Genomic DNA, 20055 nt, shown 5'->3' with positions numbered 1-20055 from the left:
AGACTTTCAGACCCCAGCACACCAGGTGACGGTGACGACGGATGCCTCCCTGGAGGGGTGGGGAGCGCACACCGGAGATCTTCACGCGAGAGGCCTGTGGCTCCCGGAGGAGAGGCCGCTCCACATCAACATACTGGAGCTCTGAGCTGTGTTCTGGGCCCTCAAGTCATTCCTCCCGTCCCTCAAGGGCAAAGTGGTGAGGATCTTCACTGACAACACCACCACAATGTTCTACATCCGGAAGCAGGGAGGAACCAGATTCCCCAGCCCGGTCCAAGGAAGCCCAGGATCTGTGACACTGGGCTGTTGCCCAGGGGATGTTTCTGGTACCTTTTCATCTAGCAGGGATAAAAAACACCATCGCCGACTCACTCAGCAGGGAGCTGCGCTCGTGCCACGAGTGGGAACTACGCCAGGATCAAGCGGATCAACTCTTCCGGCGATGGGGCAACCCCCAAATTGACCTGTTTGCGACGGTGACAAACTCCAAGTGCCAGAGGTTCGCCAGTAGGTTCCCCCAGCCGAGGAGCATGGGTGATGCTTTCTCGTTCTCCTGGGACGGCCTGTTCCTTTACTTTACTTTAATATATTTGTATAGCGCGGCCATGAACCCGAAGGCGTAAGGGCACTACAAAACACATAAAACAGAAAAACAAAAGACTGTGTCATGAAGCAGGGCCGAGTGAGAATATCACAGGCAAAAGGTCGTTTAATGGTATAGATATGTCTTTAGTCTTTTTTAAAAGATTTCTAAAGATTCGATCGATCTTAGCTCCAGCGGCAGAGCATTCCAAGCTCTGGGACCAGCAGAGAAGAAGGCTGAATCGGTTGCTCTGACAGTGTTGCACTTAGGTTCAGATAAGAGGAACAAGTCATTGGACCTAAGTGCTCTTGTATTGATTCTTATGGGTAATAGTTGTTGTAAGTAGCCCGGCATTTTCCCAGATCTGCACTTATGGACAATAGTCAGGGTATGAAATAGAACTCTAGCGGCCACAGGCAACCAGCGCAGCTCACGTCTCGCTAGAGTAACATGATCTCTGTGTTTGAGTTTCATAACGGCTCTAATAGCCCCATTTTGACAGATTTGTAGCCTGTTACTTTCAGATTTGTTATTTCCCATAAGAAGGCTCGAGCAGTAGTCTATTTTAGAGCCTACTATTGCTCTCGCAATAGTTTCTGCATTATCCTGAGAAATGAGAGGCCTTAGATGTGTTAAAAGTTTAATGTAGTATGCACAGGAAGAAACAATACTACTAACATGCTGTTTCATCGACAGATGTTGATCAAAGGTTACTCCTAGAGTTTTTACTTTTTTCAAAGGTTTGATGGATTCATCACCCAGCTGGAAATTGTCGTACTGTGAGCCAAGTTTAATAATGGTATGCGGTGAGCCAACTACCAATAGTTCGGTCTTGGATTTGTTTAGTGCCAGCTTGTTATGAACCATCCAGGTTTCAATTATAGTGAAGACTTTATTAATGGCAATTTCATCCAGTCTGTGAGACCCGAGAAGCGGGATGACGCATTGAGTGTCATCCGCATAGTTGGTAAATATAATATTCTCATGGTCTAACATTGCGAACAGGGGAGCCGTAAATATATTGTAAAAGCAGGGAGAGGTGCAGGCACCCTGCGGGACACCACAGGTAGTAAGAATCGGCTCAGATTCAGCGTTGCCTTGGAAGACTCTGCTAACTCGGTTGCTGAGAAATGACAAAACCCATTTGCATGCTAGCGGGGAAAAAGTAGCCACTTCAGTCAACCTGGTGGCCATGTATGCGTTCCCTCCGTTGCCGTTGGTGCTCAGGCTCATCAAGAGGTCCGGTGCAGGATGATCCTCGTCGCACCAAGGTGGCCAAGACCGATCTGGTTCCCGGACCTTCTGGACTTGTCAGCGTCTCCACCAGTCACTGTCGACGGACGCAGATCTTCTCTCCAGAGTAGGAGGCGCCATTCTTCAAGACCCGGAGTCGCTGAACTTGCAGGCCTGGCTCCTGCAGCACTAGAGTTTGGAGGGTACGATATCCCGGCTGACTGCAGAGGTTCTTGCAAAGGCCAGGGCATCCTCAAGTGCTACGGACACAAGTGGAGGAGGTTTTCTGTCTGGTGCCGTGCACAGAAGATTAACCCTCTACGGATTAAAGCCCCTCAAGTGCTACCATACTTGCTGTCGCTGGCCAAAGCTGGACTAGCTCATGCTTCCATCAAGATACATCTGGCAGCGAGTTCCCGATATACCAGAACTGCAGGACGGTCGTCCCTGTGGTCTCATCGCCTGGTGAAGGAGTTTATGAAAGGACTGTTTCAATCGTTCCTGCCGGTGAAGGCTCCAGCCCCGGCGTGGGAGCTCAACGTGGTGCTGACCAGGCTCATGGGCCCGCCATTCGAGGCCTTGTATTCGGCTCTGTTGAAGTACCTGTTGTGGAAGACAGCGTTCCTTGTGGCCATCACCTCTGCACGACGCGTGGGAGAGATTTAGGCCCTATCCTGCAAGCTTCCATACTTGCCTTTCCACGAGGAAACCCGTCCTTTCCACGACGCACCCCTCCTTCATGCCCAAGGTGCCGTCGGACTTGCATCTCAACGAGCCCTTGGTGTTACCAGTCTTTTTCCTGTCGCCTTCGTCGCTGGCCGAGAGAACTTTGCACTCGCTGGTTGTAGCTAGAGCGCTGAAATTCTACGTGGACCGAACTAAGAGTTTTCGGAAGACATCACAGCTGTTTGTGAACTTTGGACCTGTGAACCAAGGGAAGGCTCTCTCGAAGGCTTCCATTTCCAGATGGCTCTCCGCTGCATCATGCACTCATCGGTTGGCAAACCGACCATTGCCCAGCCGTCCGAGAGCCCATTCGACCAGAGCGATCGATGCTACCACGGGGTTCTTGTCTGGTGTGCCCCTGCTGGACATCTGCAGCACTGCTACGTGTGGTGGTCGACGCACACCTTCACAAGATTCTACTGCATCGACCAGTATTCCAGGGAGGAGTCCAGAGTCGGCCAGGCAGTGCTGCGCAACCTGTTCGCTTAAGGTGAGACTGGTGAGGAGGTAAGAGATGCTTAATGTTGATTTTTATGTAATGCTTAATGTTGAGCCTTGCCACCTCCCGTGGTTGTGCATGTGTGTACTGCTATGTATTCTTATATTCATGAGCATGTGAATCCATGCCAGACCCCATGCTGGAGAAGGAACAAGTTACTTACCTGTAACTGTTCTTCTCCAGCATGGGTCTGGCATGGATTCACATGCGAACCCTCCCTCCTACCCCTCTGCGGCTTTTCTCTTGGTCCTACTGCCACTTTACGTGCTACCAAATCTGAGGATGGCTGCCAGGGGCGGGGCTTAGGGAGAGGGCAGTCATTGGCTGGGGACAGTATGACCCAGAGACAAGTGATTGGCTACTACTAAGAAAGACAGATCAGAAACGAAACTGATACGGATTTTTTTCTTTACCGACGATTCCCAGCCTGATAACGGGGAATATTCATGAGCAGTGCTTAATTTGAGGGGTTGGTTGCCGGTGCCCAACACCGGCACTCTTTTTTGGGCACCGGAACTCATGCGGGGCCAGCGCACGTGCAATTGCTTTGTTTGTTCTTCCACTTCGCTTTGCTTCGATTATAAATCATTGGGATTTGTCATTCTGATCTCGATCTCTCTCGTGCTTGCAGGTTGCAGGCCATGGCTGGCTGGGCCTGGGAGAGGGGCCAGCAATAACAATGAACAACAAACTGTTACAAACAACAGCCAATGAAAACTACCATTCTGTTGTTACTTTGCAGTATTTGATGCATTCTGTATAGTAACACAGAATGTGCAGTTTTCATTGGCTGTTCTTCTGAGCCAGTGAAATTACATGGTGACGTGTTGTTGCCACAGGAGGCAGCGCGGCGCCACCTTGATTTCACGAGTTACTGTGAAGTGAAGGTGTCGAAGCATGACGTCATCGGTCCTGATTTGTGAGAGGGAGAGAGCCTGCCCTGCTGCACTGCGTGGTGTGGCCTAGTTGCTTCCTGGCCCCCCCCCCCCCTCTGCCTGCTTTATCATTTGTGCGGGTGCCAGTGTGCGCACCCGCCTTCCCCCCACCCCCCCAACCCTGAGGTCCGACGGGAGACCAAGTACCAGCCGGCAAAGCAGGTAAGTCACTTGTTGCAGGCAGTGCAGCCTGAGCCTGTCGCAGTCAAGTGATCAGGCAAGTCCCCTGGTGGTGTCCTGACTGCCCAGGAGTCAGGACCCCACCCGGGGCCTGTCCGCGCCCGGGCTTCTGTCTGTGTGACCGGTGTGCAGTGTGCTGCTGACTGCAGTCAGTGCCAGGCCCAGGCCAATTTCTGTGACCAGGGGCTGCCGCGGGCGGCCAGGCCCATGGATTGTGCCCAAAAGTATGTTTTTTACTTTTTTCTTTGAAAACCTGACCTTCCGTGTGGCCGGGTCCCCCGCCCAACGGAAGGTAGGTTTTAAAAGAAATTACTTATTTTGGGTGGCAGCTGTGGCCCACCACTTCGAAAGTGAAGGGCCCCAGCCGCCCAAATATGTTTTCTTTTAAAATCTTACCTTCCATGGGGCCCCTGCGCCGCGCACCTATTTTTGTCATCAGGCTCAGCATGGCTGTGGCAGTGGTGGCCCCACGGAAGGTAGCCTAAGTGATTGAGGCAAGGCAGGGCAAAGCCCAGGACCGAGCGGGGCACGGTCGGCAACGTGGTCCCACTAGTGTCTGTCACAAAAGGAATGAATTGTCGTTTGCAACTTTGGCCACTTTTTCATTGGTGCTGAGCCCGACTCGAGACAATTGTATGTCCCAGTCCGACCCTGGATAGCATTCATCTAAGCGAAACATGAAATGTGAATTTGTGCCTGGGTGTTTCCGTTCTTCCTTTTAATGTTATCAGCCTCATTAGTTCACAAACGAGATTCAGCGAGGGGACCCGGAACTGTACACATATTGGGCCGAAACCGAACCGGCTGCACTTCGTGAGAAAAGCCCATGCAAAGTCAAACTTCTGAAATGCCATTTCAGGCTTAAAGATACACCCATGGAAACTAGACGGGGATACACATGGTGCACGTGCCCACTAATCTGTCATCATAAATAAAAGCACTAGTTGAGTATTTGTGTATAATTCTCAAACATCTTTTGCTGTCACTTTTTTACATAATTCCAGCACATGTTTTCTATCTTGATGTGGTGTTTATACACCAGATGTGGCCCCTTAATCAGGGTACAATACGCTCCGAGCATGTGCTCCGAATGCAATCACATGCAATCCTCAGATAGGGAGGTGGGTGTCTGTTACACCCTGCAGTTTAGTGAAGTATGTCAAGAACATGTCAGTGGGAAGGAGATATCCAAATATGCATTCTCCTCTGACTCCTGAATATTGGGTGACAAAACATATTTCGTTTTTTAATGTGTTAAGGGGGAAAGAGGCCCTAAAGCAGAAGTAGCACAGGCCGTTGATTTCACAACAATTTCTTGCAGAAATGACTTTTTCCAAGTTATACAACACCATGCTCATGCTTGAAGGAAGGGTGAAGGGGGGTGCATTTATGAGATGACTGATGAGGGCTTGAGAGTAAATTGATTACACAAAGCACCTGGATGAAGTGACTGAAGAACGGGCTGAGGGGAAGGTGCTCTTCCTGGAGGTAACCGATTAACAATACTTGGTGTACTTTAACAGACTGTCAGATGGGCAGAAGGGGTAGAGACAAATACAGTGCAACAGTGACTGAAACAGAGATTTTTTATTTATTTGCATTTTTAAAGCGCTCACACTGCCCGTGGGGGCATTGAGGTGCAGTTACAGGAGGAGCATGTCTTAGTTGTGTATTTACTACCAGCCTGTGCCAGCAGTTGCTGCAGCGCCAAACATGTGACATAGAGCAGCAGCAGTGTGATGGGCTGGTGATGGGCTGATCAAGGTAAGCCTAGCGCTGTACTAGCGCGGCCGCTGCGCCTGCGCTGAGGGCAGCACCGCGCCAGGCATTATGGGGCCAATATTCTTTGGGCACTGGCACTTATTTTTTTACAAATTATGCACTGTTCATGAGCATGTGAATCCATGCCAGACCCATGCTGGAGAACACAGTTACAGGTAAGTAACTTGTTCCTTGTGAAAGCTAATTGTGAGACTCGCGTTAATGACCAGACTGAAAAGATCATGTTTGCTGTTTGCATCTCCAGGTAACAGATGGGGGTTTAGAGAGCGAGTATACTGATCTTCCTCCCCCTCACTTTTTCTGCGGGTTTTTTATTTATTTTTAAAAAAAATAGTATTGTGGCAGGTGTTTGGCTTAGTAGGACTTTTTAGCCACAATCACCTACTCCATTCATTTGTTTTGGGGCACTGATCAGTCCTGAAGGCTGCTGGTACATGGAGTTTTTCTCAACTTTTGTTTCTTATCCCGATTTCATTTTGTAACGCAAGACATCTTAAGTGGGGTTTGTTATTATTTGTAGTGTGAGATAAATAGCAAAATGTAGCAGGGAGCTTACCAGGGAGGGCAGGCAATTGGCAACAAGGGATCTACAAGCAACAAGGGAATAGAAAAGTGGGGAGCAAATCAGATTCTTGGGGAGTGGAGGGCTGGATTGTATGTAGTACCCTGTGGGGGACTGCACCAGCCTTGGCCTCTTGGCAGTAGTTATCCCAACCTTTAGTATTTGACTGTACTATACAAGTTGGTAGTGACTGAGCAGCAGGGCTTATCTCAAGAGGGGTCAATGTGAGCTGTAGGGTTATTACACAGTGACACATATCCAAACACTTACACTCAAGGTTCTTGATTAAACAATTATTAATTAATTTAAGTCAGTTGACTAAGCCTTCTTTTAGAAGGGAACAGTATATATGTAACACAAAAATATACTTCAAAATACACACATTTTCTTTAAATCAGTAAATACCCATTTGGGATAGCACACAGATTGTTCCTACACCCTGAGGTGACTTAATGTCCACAGTGTCCTAGTTATTTATCACTGGTACATTTAGAGCAACACTAAGGTTGGTGTCAAAAGGGGATGATGAGGAAAAAAACAATGGTTAACAAATTCTTAAGCAGGTAAGTACTTTTTAAACCCTCCAATGCAAAGTAAATTAACCCTTTCCTGGGGGAAAGGCAAAGCACACAGTCGGAGGTAAGAAGAGTATTTCAGGGAGTTAGGACAGCCAATGTTAATTGAGCAAAAGTGTAGGTGAGCTGAAATACTTCTTGCAGGTGAATAAAAGGTCTTGTATAATGTTTTTAGAAATCTTTATATAAAATTGGAATCACTGTAGGGTCACAAGCAGGGATGCTAGTGAGGGCAAAGCTACAAGCAACTCTGAAAAAGCAACCAAGACCAATCTCAATTGAGAACTAGCAAGGCTACACAATAAGATGCAAGTCCCCTTCATTTTCTCAGGACCTTTAGTTGGAAGAAATTTGTTCCAGCTGGCTTCTGTTCCTGTATAGGTCTGCAGATCCTGTTATTCCTGCGCCTCAGTCTTGGGGACAAGAGGGAGGACATCGGTGGACTCCTGCACTATGAATTCAAGATCGTCAGCAGCAATGGACAAACTTCAGATCAGCGGCACTTTGCGGTTTCTGCTTCTCGCGACTCGCAAATTGAACCACTGTGGTTCTCAGATACCTTAATGGACTTTCCTCACATCTGGGGTCCAGCACTCTGAGGTGGTTCAGGATTGGTCAGTCCTGCTTCATGAGGATCTTCCTTTAGCTCAGGAGGTCTGACTTAAAGACGACACACTCAATGCTGGTGTTCCTCTCCCTGGCAATCGGTTCCTGCAGCAGCAATGGAAGTACAGCCAGCTTCAAGAGGATTTTCAGATTAGCTAGTCTTGGGGTCGATTGGTCCGACCAACGCAAGGGGAGAAGTCGTTCTTTGCTGGTCTTCTCTAGTCTAGGCAAACCATCGGTCCAGGAGTTACAGCAGGCGTCTCTTCAACGTTCTTCTTCGGATTCCTTCGTCAAGTGGTCACACTACCTTCCAATCAGAAAGCCTTGCCTTTTTAAACGGTTTTCTCCCTTTCATTCCAGCCTAGCTGTCACTTGCCCAGCAGGGTGGCTGTCCTTTACAGACAGCCAGCCAGCCAATCATGCCAGAGTGCATTTGGGTCTCCTAGGAGACTAAGCACAGAGAGTTTCGGGCACCTCCCTCAGATCCTGCCCACCCCCAGACACTCAGGCACTAGAGGCGGTCATCAGTCCTGAAGCCCGCCAAAGATGTAAGAACAAAGGGACCAAACCTGGTATGGCACGCAGAGACAAACTCTAGAAGGACCTTTCCAAAAAGAAACGGGGGGGGGGGGGGGAAAGACCAGGACCTGTTTTTTTAACAAAGGGGCTTAAAGCGCCATCTTGAAAAACATGGCATCGCGATTTTTAGCTACCGGTGTTCGCGGTCAGGAAAAATCATGGTAGTTAGTTGGAAAACCACTTCGACCAGCCATTTCGATAGGAAAGGGTAGCATTTGACTGCTACATGAGTTTCTAGACACAGGGGATACTAGGTAACCTCTCCAGCACTCTATAGGAAGATGGTGTGTGCTGGGTCTAGGAGTTTAAAAAGACTATTAGCCAATTTAACCTTACATTCTCTGGGAAACAGTAGTTCATCCCCGAGAAGGGATTTAAACCTTCGGGAAGGCTAAAAGACATCCATGTGTCACTGCACTGAAGGTGCTGTGTAACACATATGAAAAGATGATGCCTATGGAGTTATCTAAAACTCCCTAATCAAAGAACACAAGAGTAAAACACACATCAAAATATGAGTGGGGAAAAAAGGCTCACTCTTTCCAGGTAAAAAAAATCAAGTCCTCAAAGTCCTGTCAAGAGGGGGCAAAATTAGAGGGGAAGGGTCCCAAAATAATGTAAAGGCTCCCATTTGACGTATTTACACTTAATTTGGCAAACTGATAATAGATTTAGATATACATTTTTTTGCGAAGTTTGGTGGGATTTTGTCAAGAGGGGGCAGAATTAGAGGGGGGGTCCCAAAATATTGTAAAGTGTTTTAAATGTATAGAAATTGCAAGAATGGGTAGTGGAACGGAAGAAGGATCTGTGAAGCCCGATTTATAAACTCAAGTAATTAAGTTATTAAGTTTGTCTTTTTTTCAAAGGCTTGTAACAAACTCTATGAAAATAAAAAAAATGAAATGTGGTGCCATTTGACAAATCTACACAAAGGTTTAGATCTAGATATAAATGCTTTCATTAAGTCTGAATGGAATTTGTCAAGTGAGGGCTAGGTTATATGACAATTGTATGTGCATCATTTGACACTTTTGAAAAAATAAATTCCGGTGGATTTCCAGCAAACTTGTGTAAGGAGCATTGAGAAGGACCTGAAAGCATGGTTTTGCAAATGTGCCCGTGTTTTATTTTTTGACAAGTGTCATAATGTAGGTAGATTGTCTGGGTCATGGAATAAGGTCATGATCCGGACAATCGGGCAACTGGCCATGACCACGAGTGACAACACATGGGGTTAAAGTGGCCATGTCCACTTGGGACTGGCTTTGTGGTAAAGTTATTCGAAATTGGGATAGGTTTGAAAGGGAAGAAAAATGTGCTTGTATTAATATGGTCATAGGGTTCTCTTTTCGCCTTCTGCAGGCTGCCATGGAAAGCAAAGAGGGGCCCTGTACGGAACCCCGCCTTCCCTTTCCATGGTGGCCATCTTAGAAAAGGATTTTACTTCCTACAAGAGTGTAGGAAGACTCTTTTTTTTTTTTCTTTTTTTTTTAGCACCCTGGGTTCCCACTTTGGGGACCTGCGGTGCTAATGGCCTTCATCCCCCATTAAAGGGGCTGGAATGGGGGGGGGATAATGGTCCGGAGACTTCGTTATCCACCCTCGCTTCACTTGAGCTGCCAGGCCGGTATCCACTGTTCAATCCCTGCAACGGGGGATAAACGCCACAATATTGCTATTAGCATAACACAAAATTCAAATGGAAATTGTTGGGAAATCTTATTGAATCTATGTACTTTACTGATAAATATAAAGTAGATGGAGTCTGTTTTTTTGTTTTTTTTCCCCCATTTTTTAACTGAGAAAGGTGGCTCCTAAAGGAACATTTCTTTTGTTTTTGGATGCCTTTTTATTCAGGCAGGAGAGCTTGGAATGAAAGGTGTGGAGGGAAATGAGGGAAATGAGGGAAGAGGCACCAAATCCTAATACGGAGGGGCAGGTGGAGATGGGGGAAAATGTTGGGCGTGTTATTTCTAATGCATGTTTCTCATGCTCCTTGATTATAGCAGTGGTGGTGTCTCTTGGGGAGGAGGGATGGCATTAGCTGATTCCATTTTAAGATTAATAGCAGTTTTGCTAAATGTATGTACTGTGTACTAGATTGTTAATGGATGAGTATGAATAGGTGTTGGAGCTGTGCAAGGGAAAGTTGAAAGTTCCTAGATCAGTAGAAAATGCAGTTCTGAACTGTCTGCGAAGCCCGGATCTCATCATTAAGCGCGGACGGGTTCTCGGACACAATCATGCTGCGCGCCAGCATATGGTCATTTGGCACTCTCTGGAAGGTCTTCAATGAAGTGAGATGTTCGTAGACATTATGGTTAAGTTGCACTAATAAAAACCTATGAAATTCAATGAAAAAACTTTGTTAAAGTAACGTTACGGTTCCAAGTAAAACTGAAAAACCCCTGAAATTCGCCAGTTATGGTAAGCTAAGCAACCATAACTCGCGCCACCACCGTGCACTGCTAAGACTAACACCCAGGACATCACATGTCTGGCTCACTTTTTCCTTTACTGATATATGTAGGCCAGTAGCAGTCGGGAACTAGAAATTCAAAAAGTACTATATTTGTAGACGTCTACTTCAAATATGTTCTTACAGTAATACACTTAGGATCACTCACAGCATATGAAACATATACAAAGGGGAAAACACAGACTTGGAATACAGCAATGCTTTCTATGCATGAAGATGATTAGTAAGGTTATCAACACTGTCTTGTAGTTCTGTTTTTTTATTACTGTACTTTCCCTGGATATGCTCATATTTGTACACATTGCACTTACACTACTTTCCTTAGCGTCTAGTCACAATGTGATAGTTATACATAGGGAAGTAGTAGCTTTTGAAGCAGAGCAATCATTTCTGTGCATGAAGATAATCAGTTAGGTTATGAAGATTGTCGGGTAATACTGCTGTTTTTTTGTTTACTTCATCTTCCCTGTATGTGCTCATATTTGTATGTGTTGTCTGTGTTTTGCGTGCAGTAATGTAGTAAGTGTGTTTTATTAGGTACTTATTAGAGTTTTGCTTACTGTGAAACATTTAATAAGAAAGCATTTCTAATTTTAGTATTTAACATGGTAAGATTATTAATATTTCATCTCCATCATGTCTGCTGCACACTATGCCCATGTTACTACTTGTGTACCTTAGTATATTGGAAAAAACTTCATAATACAATGCTATTTGGATTAATGCATTGCTTGATGCACTACGTACCTCATGATATTTATTCCAATGATTCTTGACACTTTATTAACATTACAATAAGAATCCCTTGTACAGACTTTTCATGAAAGGTAAATATACATGTGATGTCATCTTTGATGTCCTGGGTGTTAGTCGGTTACTCCACTGGGTGGAGTGTTCTACAGGCTTGGAAGTGGGTAGAGACTGCTTCCTTTGCTGTTTCCCTCCCTCCCCGTGACTGGAGGAGTGTTTCCCGTGTGTTTTAGGGCCCTCTGAGCTTTTCGATGCCTGACGTCGAGGTTCGGGGGTCTTGACCCTATCCTTCGAGCGTAGAGGTAGGGGTTCGGGATCTGAAGTAATTCGGTCTGCGGGCGCCGACTCTTGGAGTGCGGCATGAGGGTGGAAGTCGGCTTTGTCTCCCGACGATCGATCTTCCGTGACCTTAGGGAGCGAGGCACTCTTGGCAATAGTGGATGCTTGCCTGGCGTTGTGTGGTGATCTAGATCGAGAGCGCCCAGACAACGCCGATTCGGACCGTTCTCTACGTGCCTCTTTCTGAGAACTCGACGTGCGCGTCGAGTCTCGGTTGGACTTGGTGTGTTTTGTGAAGGTGTCATGGGAAGCGCTTGTGTCGCCGGGGGTGTTCCCCATAGCCGGCCTGCCGGTCGACCTTCCGAGGTCGGGGACTTGCGCTCGGCTGTCTTTCAACGCCATTAAAGCCCTCGCCATCCGAAAGTACGGCGTCGCTGAAGGCGCCCTCCGCTGCCATGGCCTCTTGACGCCTGGCGTGGTGGGCCCAACGCTTGATTGAACGGTCCTTAAGTGTTTTAGGCTTAAACCTACTACAGGCTCTGCAGTTTGCCTCGGGGTGGTCCCTCGGCAAGCAGAGGTTGCACGTGGCGTGCCTGTCGATCCAAGGGTATTTGCGATTGCACTTGGGGCAGAATTGGAAAGGGGTACCCTCCATACGCACCTTGTGGCAGCGGGCTGGTAAATGTAGAAATATATGTGTGTCTATATATTACAAGAGTGTAGAGTATGACCACCCCCCACTCTCCCTACTTGCAGGGCCTTGGCCAGCGGCCCAGGCCCGGGCCGAGACGGAAGCTTCGAGGCCCAAAGTAGTCGTGCAGTCGACGGTCGAAATCCTCTCTGATCGAGTGTAGAAATTGGGTATCTCGACGTTTGGGTGGAGAAGGGGTAAAATTAACAATATTTTGCAAAATTATGGCTTAGTGCCAGGAACTCTGTGAAATGCTTCCGACCAGTATGGTGGAAAAAAACAATCTGAGGGTCCTAGACGCGTGAGGGATCATGGGTACAGGGGATGTCACACTAGGGATAGTATTACTGGCACGCCCTGTGTCGATGCCCATTTTTGAGTTTCGAAAAACAACTGTAATACTCTGCAGCTTCCACTAGATGTCAGCCTATGCATAGCATGTGAATCTAAGCAGATACAAGCACCAGAAATACGATTACATACGTTTTATATATATAAAAACAAACCGCACTCCAGGCGAACAAAATAATCTCCACAATTAAAGGTCCGAGAGATGAAAAATCCAACTCAGCTCGTAGTAAATAATGCGCTGTTTATTATTTTTTTTAAAAAAAGGCATAATGTGAAGCAGTAGATATGTGACAAAAAATCAAGAGGCAGGACGCCATAGAGTACATCCTGCAAGACAAGACGCGTTTCGCACACCACTCAGCGCTTGTTCACATGTGAATATATATTTTCCAAAAACCAAGAAAACCATTCACGGATTCCTGCAGGGGGATTTGCACTCCTCAAAAAACGCACGCCAGCTCGTGATTGCACGCCAGCTCGTGATTCCGCCGTGATTTAGAAACCAATCCAACAGCCATCCGCTCTTCATAATATCCAGTTTTCTTTTTTTTTTTTAAAAAAAGCACTCACAAAATGGAACACACCGAGTGACCCTTTTAACATCCAACAAAGAACTCTGTGGTAAATTTTGTTTTATTTTTTGTGCAATTTCAATGTTTCACAATCAAACCTAGTTCGAATTCAATGGTGGTGTATGGCGCGCCCATTTTGTAACAGGTGATTAGTACTTCTACATACACCTCTAGCCAATACCTGGCCTGCAATACATCTTTCTTAGATGGGCCATTTATCAATTGTTTATTGCCCCGCCAAGTGTAAGCGTCTCAAGCAATCCTATCATTTTCAACATGGCATAATTCCATTGATGTTATACATTTTATCAAATGCTATGTGCATCTATTTCTTGATTGCCCAACTATTGCATTTGCGCACGTGCGTTTACCTACTCGATGCAGGCACCAACCGAAATTGCTGGTATCGCCAGATTTTGTAACATTTAAAGTGCATGATGCATAATTGGCTCGACTGTCAACTACTAATGAAGACTCGACATGTCGGTTACCGATAAACTTAATAAAGTGCGTAGTGTATATATTACTTAGCTGCCATGATTAAAGCATTCACATTGCATATCAGTACATTGACCAAACAACGTATGCTGCCAATGATAAGAACACGACATGTTGTAGGTTTCATAAAGTGCTTAGTGTATATGTTTCTTAGCTGCCATAATTAATACCTCAACATCGAATATCCCTCAAAACAATGCAGATAAATTGCCAAATTATTACATCCTTGTTAAAATATGACCAAATACAAGGATCATATTTACTCCTGGCAATTTTCCACATCGGCCTATTGCATTGGCTATACGAATATTGCACTCATTAGATAGCACAGGGGAGACAAGAAATCATAGTTTTCAGATTTAAAAGTATTTGGTTGCACACAATTGAAGATCACTGAAAACCAAGGCATGATGAATATAAACAAAGTGCTTAGTGCTTTCCATTATATCATCATCTAGTCTTTGCACAATTATTCGAAAGAAAGACTGCAACCACCCAATTCAGAGCATGTTCCTTCCATCTTCTTCATACTTGTTATTAATAACATGTAATAAAATTATTTTCGAAACAGGTTTTGAGAAAGGAAATTAAAAACAGTGACAAATGTATATTCAAAAAAGCATAAATGAAATTTATAAATAAAAATGTCCATATGTGAGACACCCCAACACAAGGAAACCAGCGGATTAATTCAATTCTAGAGTCGGGTAAATGGAAATTAGGAATGTTGATAGACGGCATAAAAAGTGAACAAGAAATAATTCTGCAGAAAAATATTCCCCTTTTTTATTATGTTAGATTATTCCATATGCTCAAATACCCAAATATGTCCTTTGGGTTTTTTTGTTTCGAAGTCTAAAATTAACAGGGTTTCCATCTGGCGCAGTTCTAGTTCTCTGTTGCCCCCACAGGGATTTTCCTTGATGTGATGCAGACCAAAGAACCTCAAGCTGTCCATTTTACCAACATGGCGTCTCGGAAACGTACCACCATTGGGTACGAAGCGTCTGAGTTTTTATGGCCCTCATGTGCTGTAAAATTCTTATTTTTAATTTACCAATGGTAATCCCAATATACCAGAGGTTACATGAACAAATGAGGGCATATACAACAAATTCCGTGTTGCATGAGATCCTAGATTTTTTTTTAATTACATTTTTTTATTTAAACTTTATTTCTTACTTTCAACAAGAAACCTATCAAGTACAAAGCAAATGGTACTAGGCCAGCAGGCTATCATCCAGCTTTTAATTCAATTTTATGACCCAACACTAGATGTACATACTCAGTTGTATTCCAGGCATATGTACATGCCTTGCACTTCGTACACTTAAAAAAAGCCATTAATGCTCTTATTCAGCCACATGGGGTTCTTCGTGCTCTTGGTGTGGGGGGGCCAAATAACTGCTAACTAGTAGATCCTTCAAGGAAGCAATTTTCTGAAAGTCAAATTCACTCTGTCTTCAAGATGGGATGCAATGATTTCGTCTCTTAAAAGAACATGCCAATGTTTCTGTAGAATTTGTCGAATCACATTGGAGTGTGCGCTGTATGTGAGAATTAAACGGATTCTGTTATCAGTATCTCTTGTCTCCGCTTCACGATTTGTATTGAGTAAACTTGCCTGATTCGGGCCATGTGCCTTCGCATATGCTCGTTCTAACACGGCCTTAGGATATCTTTGTCTCACAACGTTTTAGCTGTGAATTTGCATTCTTTGGCTAAGCAGTCTAATCTTGAGAAGTTACGTTCGATTCTCAAATTCACCATACGGTATACTCCACTTCAAATAAAGGGGGTGATTGCTGCTTGCTAACAAAGGCATGTTTGAGCTTGTGGGTTTACGATATAGCTCTGTTACAATTTCCTCTTTTTCAGCTCTTACCATAACATCCAAAAAGACAATTGACTTTCTGCTATGAGTTTCTGTAAATAAGTTTCAGAACATCCGTATTCAAGATATTCACAAAACTCAACCAGTCTTTCATTTCCGTTCCAAAGGATAAATAAATTGTCAATGAAACGCAGCCATCGGACCACCTGGTTCGTATATTGACTGTTATTCTCTGTCCACACTATGGTTTTCTTCCACCAGCCCATAAAGTTTGCATGTGATGGAGGCACTGCCATGGGCACATGTTTTGCTCCAAGTTGATGATTCTTATTTTCAAACACTAATACGTTGTTTGTTAGGCACAAACCCACCATCTCTATAATCATTTGCCATGGGCAAGAAAATTCAGCGACCTACTGTCCAGATAATGTTTACTTGCTTTCTTGCTATCATTATGTTCAATTGATGTATATAAAGGAAGTACATCTAGAGTAGTGAACTTATAATTCTCTTCCCACGCAATGCCTTCAATTTTGCTTACAAGGTCCTTTGTGTCGTGCAAATACGATGGCAGAGTGAGGACTAAAAGCAAGAGAGTCTGGTCTATATAGTTGGACATATTTTGTAGTGCTGCTTCATTCAGGGTAACAATGGGCCTACCAGGCGTACAGGTGAGGTTCTTTATGCACTTTGGGTAAAAAAATAAATCGTTGGTGTATGTAATGCTCACCTGGTATCCACGAGGACGTCACTCAGCCTGTTCTGACCTCTTACAACCTCGAACCCTTCCCTGGAGTCTACTCGACTGGAGACTGGGCCTTGTTTTCTTGGAAAGTATGCTCTCCGTCCAGCTTTCAGCGCAGGGGTCGCGTTGATTGATGCGGGCACGTTGCTGCCTAGTTACTTCACTGGCAAGAGTCCGACATGTAAGTATGAGTCTTTTGAACAGTTCTTTAACTTCGTTCCTTTCCTTCCTTAGATGATGGCCGGCGTCCGGGGATGGTGACGTGCTGCTGAGATGAGTAGCGCTGAAGGTGAGTGAGAGCGCGATGTGACCCTTTCGTATTTGTACTGAACAGAGTTCTTTTTCTGTGTCTTCTAGGTGCCGCGACGTTTTCAGCGTGGATGCCGGTTATGAAGAAGAAATGCGGTGAGGAAGCGCGGTATGTGGCACCTCTAGATGTTTCCACGCTAACCTGGAGTGTCTTTTCCCTCTTGCAGATGGAGGAGAAGTTCCGGAGACAGAATTCCCCCAGAGCGGCTGGGATTCAGGTAAGCGTTTGAAGCTCGTACAGTCTTTAAGAATAAGCGAAGATTTGCTGAATGCTTACTAATTCCTTTTTTCTGTTCTTTTCCCTTTTCCTTAGGAAGCGGCGTGCCGGGATGGGAATGACACAGCCGAAGATGCCTGCAGAACAGAAGGAGCTATGAATGATGGGCAGAAGCGCCACAAGGTAAGGCTGTTCCTAACAGTGTTCTTGCAGGAGCTGAGCGCAGAAGATGGATGCAGGCCTACTGGAGACTGATCTGAACACGGTGAGTGTCGCGCTGCAGGTGCAGAAAACACAAAGCATGTTTATCAGCCTGGGCGTGGCTTAAATAGTCTCTGGGTATCCCAGGTGTGTCTGGGCTGAACCACACCCAAACGACTAGACTGCACATGCAGTTCTGGGAACCGAAATATGTGTGGGCATCCATCTTGTCCCCATCAATGCACTACAAGTCCAATACCCAATGTTATCCTATGGGAGTGAGTGAGTCTGGTGCCACAAGTGCCAAGTCTGACTCCAAGTGGGTCTTTGGAGGGATGGAGAGGCCCTTGAGGGCCATGTAGGTGGTTGTTGGCTGGCTCCGGCCTGACATCTTGGAGGGCTGGGGACATGAGGGGAAGGAATCATGACAGTGTAGTGGGAAATTTATTGTAGAGAAATGTACAATCATCATCGTCGAGGATGTTCAGGTCTGTTACTCACCACTCCGAAATAGGCAGAAGATGCAGAAGAGTGACCTTGGAGATGATGGTGGTGCAAGAATCGATATTCAGCCTTCCATCCCAGCTCCCCTGAGTACAAGACTCAGGCTTCCTCAAAGAGGGGCTCTTTTCTACAATGTACCTCTCTGCTGTTTCAGTTGGGACAGACGGAGGTGTCAATTGAATAAAAAAGCGGGAAGAACACACACCGCCATTACCAATGCTGCAAAGGAATACAAAGATATTAGACAGTGTTGAAGTTAAGGCAAGTAATCAGAACAGTTGAATTAAATGGGAAAACTACTTAGATAGGTATTGAAGTGGAGCTTCCCCGGGGTGGATCTACAAGGAATATAACACAAAATGAGTGGAAATGGTCTAAAAGAGCCTTTTAAAGTATCAGTCCCAAGTTATATATCGAATGGGTAACAAACAACCTGAATAAGGATATTTTGAGGAAAGGAATCCAGGAAACAGAAGACAACGAAAGGAGAGAATAACAAACAGGAATATTAGTATAGGGAAGTAGCCCCGGATGGCACGAGGGTTGCACTAGTGCCGGGTTGGTGCAGTTTCAGCAGAGCGTTTTATATGCACTTGAAGACAAGTTCACAAGGTAGTCACTCAATGTCCCAGAATCCAACAGGAGACAAAATATCCAAACAAGTCATGGAGAGAATTAGTAGCAGAGATGGGATTTGCCGATTAAGTATGTACCTGAGCACACATGTATCCAGAGTAGGTGTAGAAAAGTTCTGGATAGTTGACAGCAAGTTCTGCTCTGGTTCCGTATGCAGAAGCGGCAACCTGAAATGAAGTACCGCAGAAGACAGAAGGGAGCTGGATCCAGTAACGTTCTGAGTCAGAAAACCAGACGAGCACGATAGGCATAAAGGAGGAGACAAGCCAATCCAATAGTCAGGCAAGGGTCAAAACCAGGAGTTTAGATGAGGAATCGTGTGGGGAAAACACGAAGTATCGGACATAACCGCGTGTAGCTTGTAACGCTAATTAGCAGCAACGAGCCCCTTGGGAGACGGTGGTTTTATAGTCGTAAGGGGGCGTGTCTTCCACGTACGTCTTCCACGTACAAGATGTGTCAGCTGACGCGGAGTCCATCGTAGTTTGTACAGGTGCCATGGCAGCCTGAATGTGGTCCATAGAGGAGCTTGTAAAGAAGTCGTATTCTGCAAGGAGGCCCGCGGGGAAGCCTGAAGTGTAACATCTGTCCATTTTTTATTTTTATATTTTTATTTATTATTATTTTTTTTTTTGGAAGGACTTGATTTTACTGGAGGTTTGCATCACAGGATTAGCGGTCAATTCTTCATAACAGCTCGGATCTGAGAGCTGTCTTTGAGCTTCTCTGACATAATCCACTCTCTTGGATAGCAGTGTTTGCACCTTTATCTGAGGCTTTGATGATTATACCTTCTAGATTTTGTAATTCTTGCAGGACTTCTTTCTCTCGGACAGAGAGATTGGATTTAATTCTCGATTTCTTTTGTCCTTGCTTTCTTTAAATCTTGAATGACCAAATTTTGAAATGCTTCAATGTGTCCACCAGGTTGGAATATCGGATTAAACATGCATTTGGTTTTTAAATGGCTCAATAGGCCGGTCAGTCTCTATATTGAGCGTCTCCAGTAGGGTTTCTGAGGTATCCATGAGGGATTCTTCCAATTCTAATTGGGCAAGATCTATAAGCCCCTCTAAGACCTCAATTGCCACAGATGTTTTTCTACTTGGAACTTCTTTAGGTTTATCTTTCGGTGGATTAAGAATGAAGACATTTTTAAGTCTTATTTTCCGCATGTATTTGTGAAAGTCCATTCTCGTTTCGGCGTAGTTGAACATCGCCGTAGGACAGGAATTGAAACCATGTTCAAGTACTCTGCTTTGTTCTTCTGTTAACCCATGTTTGGACAAATTGATAATGGTGTTGTCCTGAACTGCTGATTTTTAAAGTATCGTCTTCTTCCCAGAGCGTGTTCTTCCACCTATGTCTGAATCTGAACTGGTTGTTCGCGTGGCCCCTCCTTGTTTTCTTTTTCCACCATATCCTTGGGTTTTTGCTCAACCTCTTCCTAGATTCTTTTTTGAGTTGCTGCGTCCGTCTAGACCCAGCATTCTTATTTCTTCTAAAAAAAAGTCTTTCTAGGTGGGTTGTCGCTTTCACTGCTAGCAGTATCTGCTTCTGACGTTGATGCGATTTCACTTAAGACTGGAATTGTTTGCTTACTCTGGTTGTTCTGAGACACAATGTTCTTTCTTAAATGGTCGAAACGGCGAGCAAATGTACAAACTCTTACCTATAATAATCTTCTTTGTCACGAAGAAATTTCCTTTTTGTTTCTGTCGTTTTA

At 45.1% G+C, this 20055-nt stretch overlaps 1 protein-coding gene across 1 annotated transcript in view; it reads left to right on the top strand.

The window, feature by feature from the left end:
• The window catches only part of PSMD2 (proteasome 26S subunit ubiquitin receptor, non-ATPase 2), a 674802-nt gene that overhangs the window by 157781 nt on the left and 496966 nt on the right, over positions 1 to 20055 (top strand). The window lies entirely within an intron of this gene.

The sequence above is a fragment of the Ambystoma mexicanum genome, chromosome 10 (genome assembly GCF_040938575.1).
Source record: "Ambystoma mexicanum isolate Mex_15411 chromosome 10, UKY_AmexF1_1, whole genome shotgun sequence".
Lineage (NCBI taxonomy): Eukaryota > Metazoa > Chordata > Amphibia > Caudata > Ambystomatidae > Ambystoma > Ambystoma mexicanum.
Note: the sequence above shows the minus strand (reverse complement) of the source record. Positions and strands in the feature narration are given on the sequence as shown.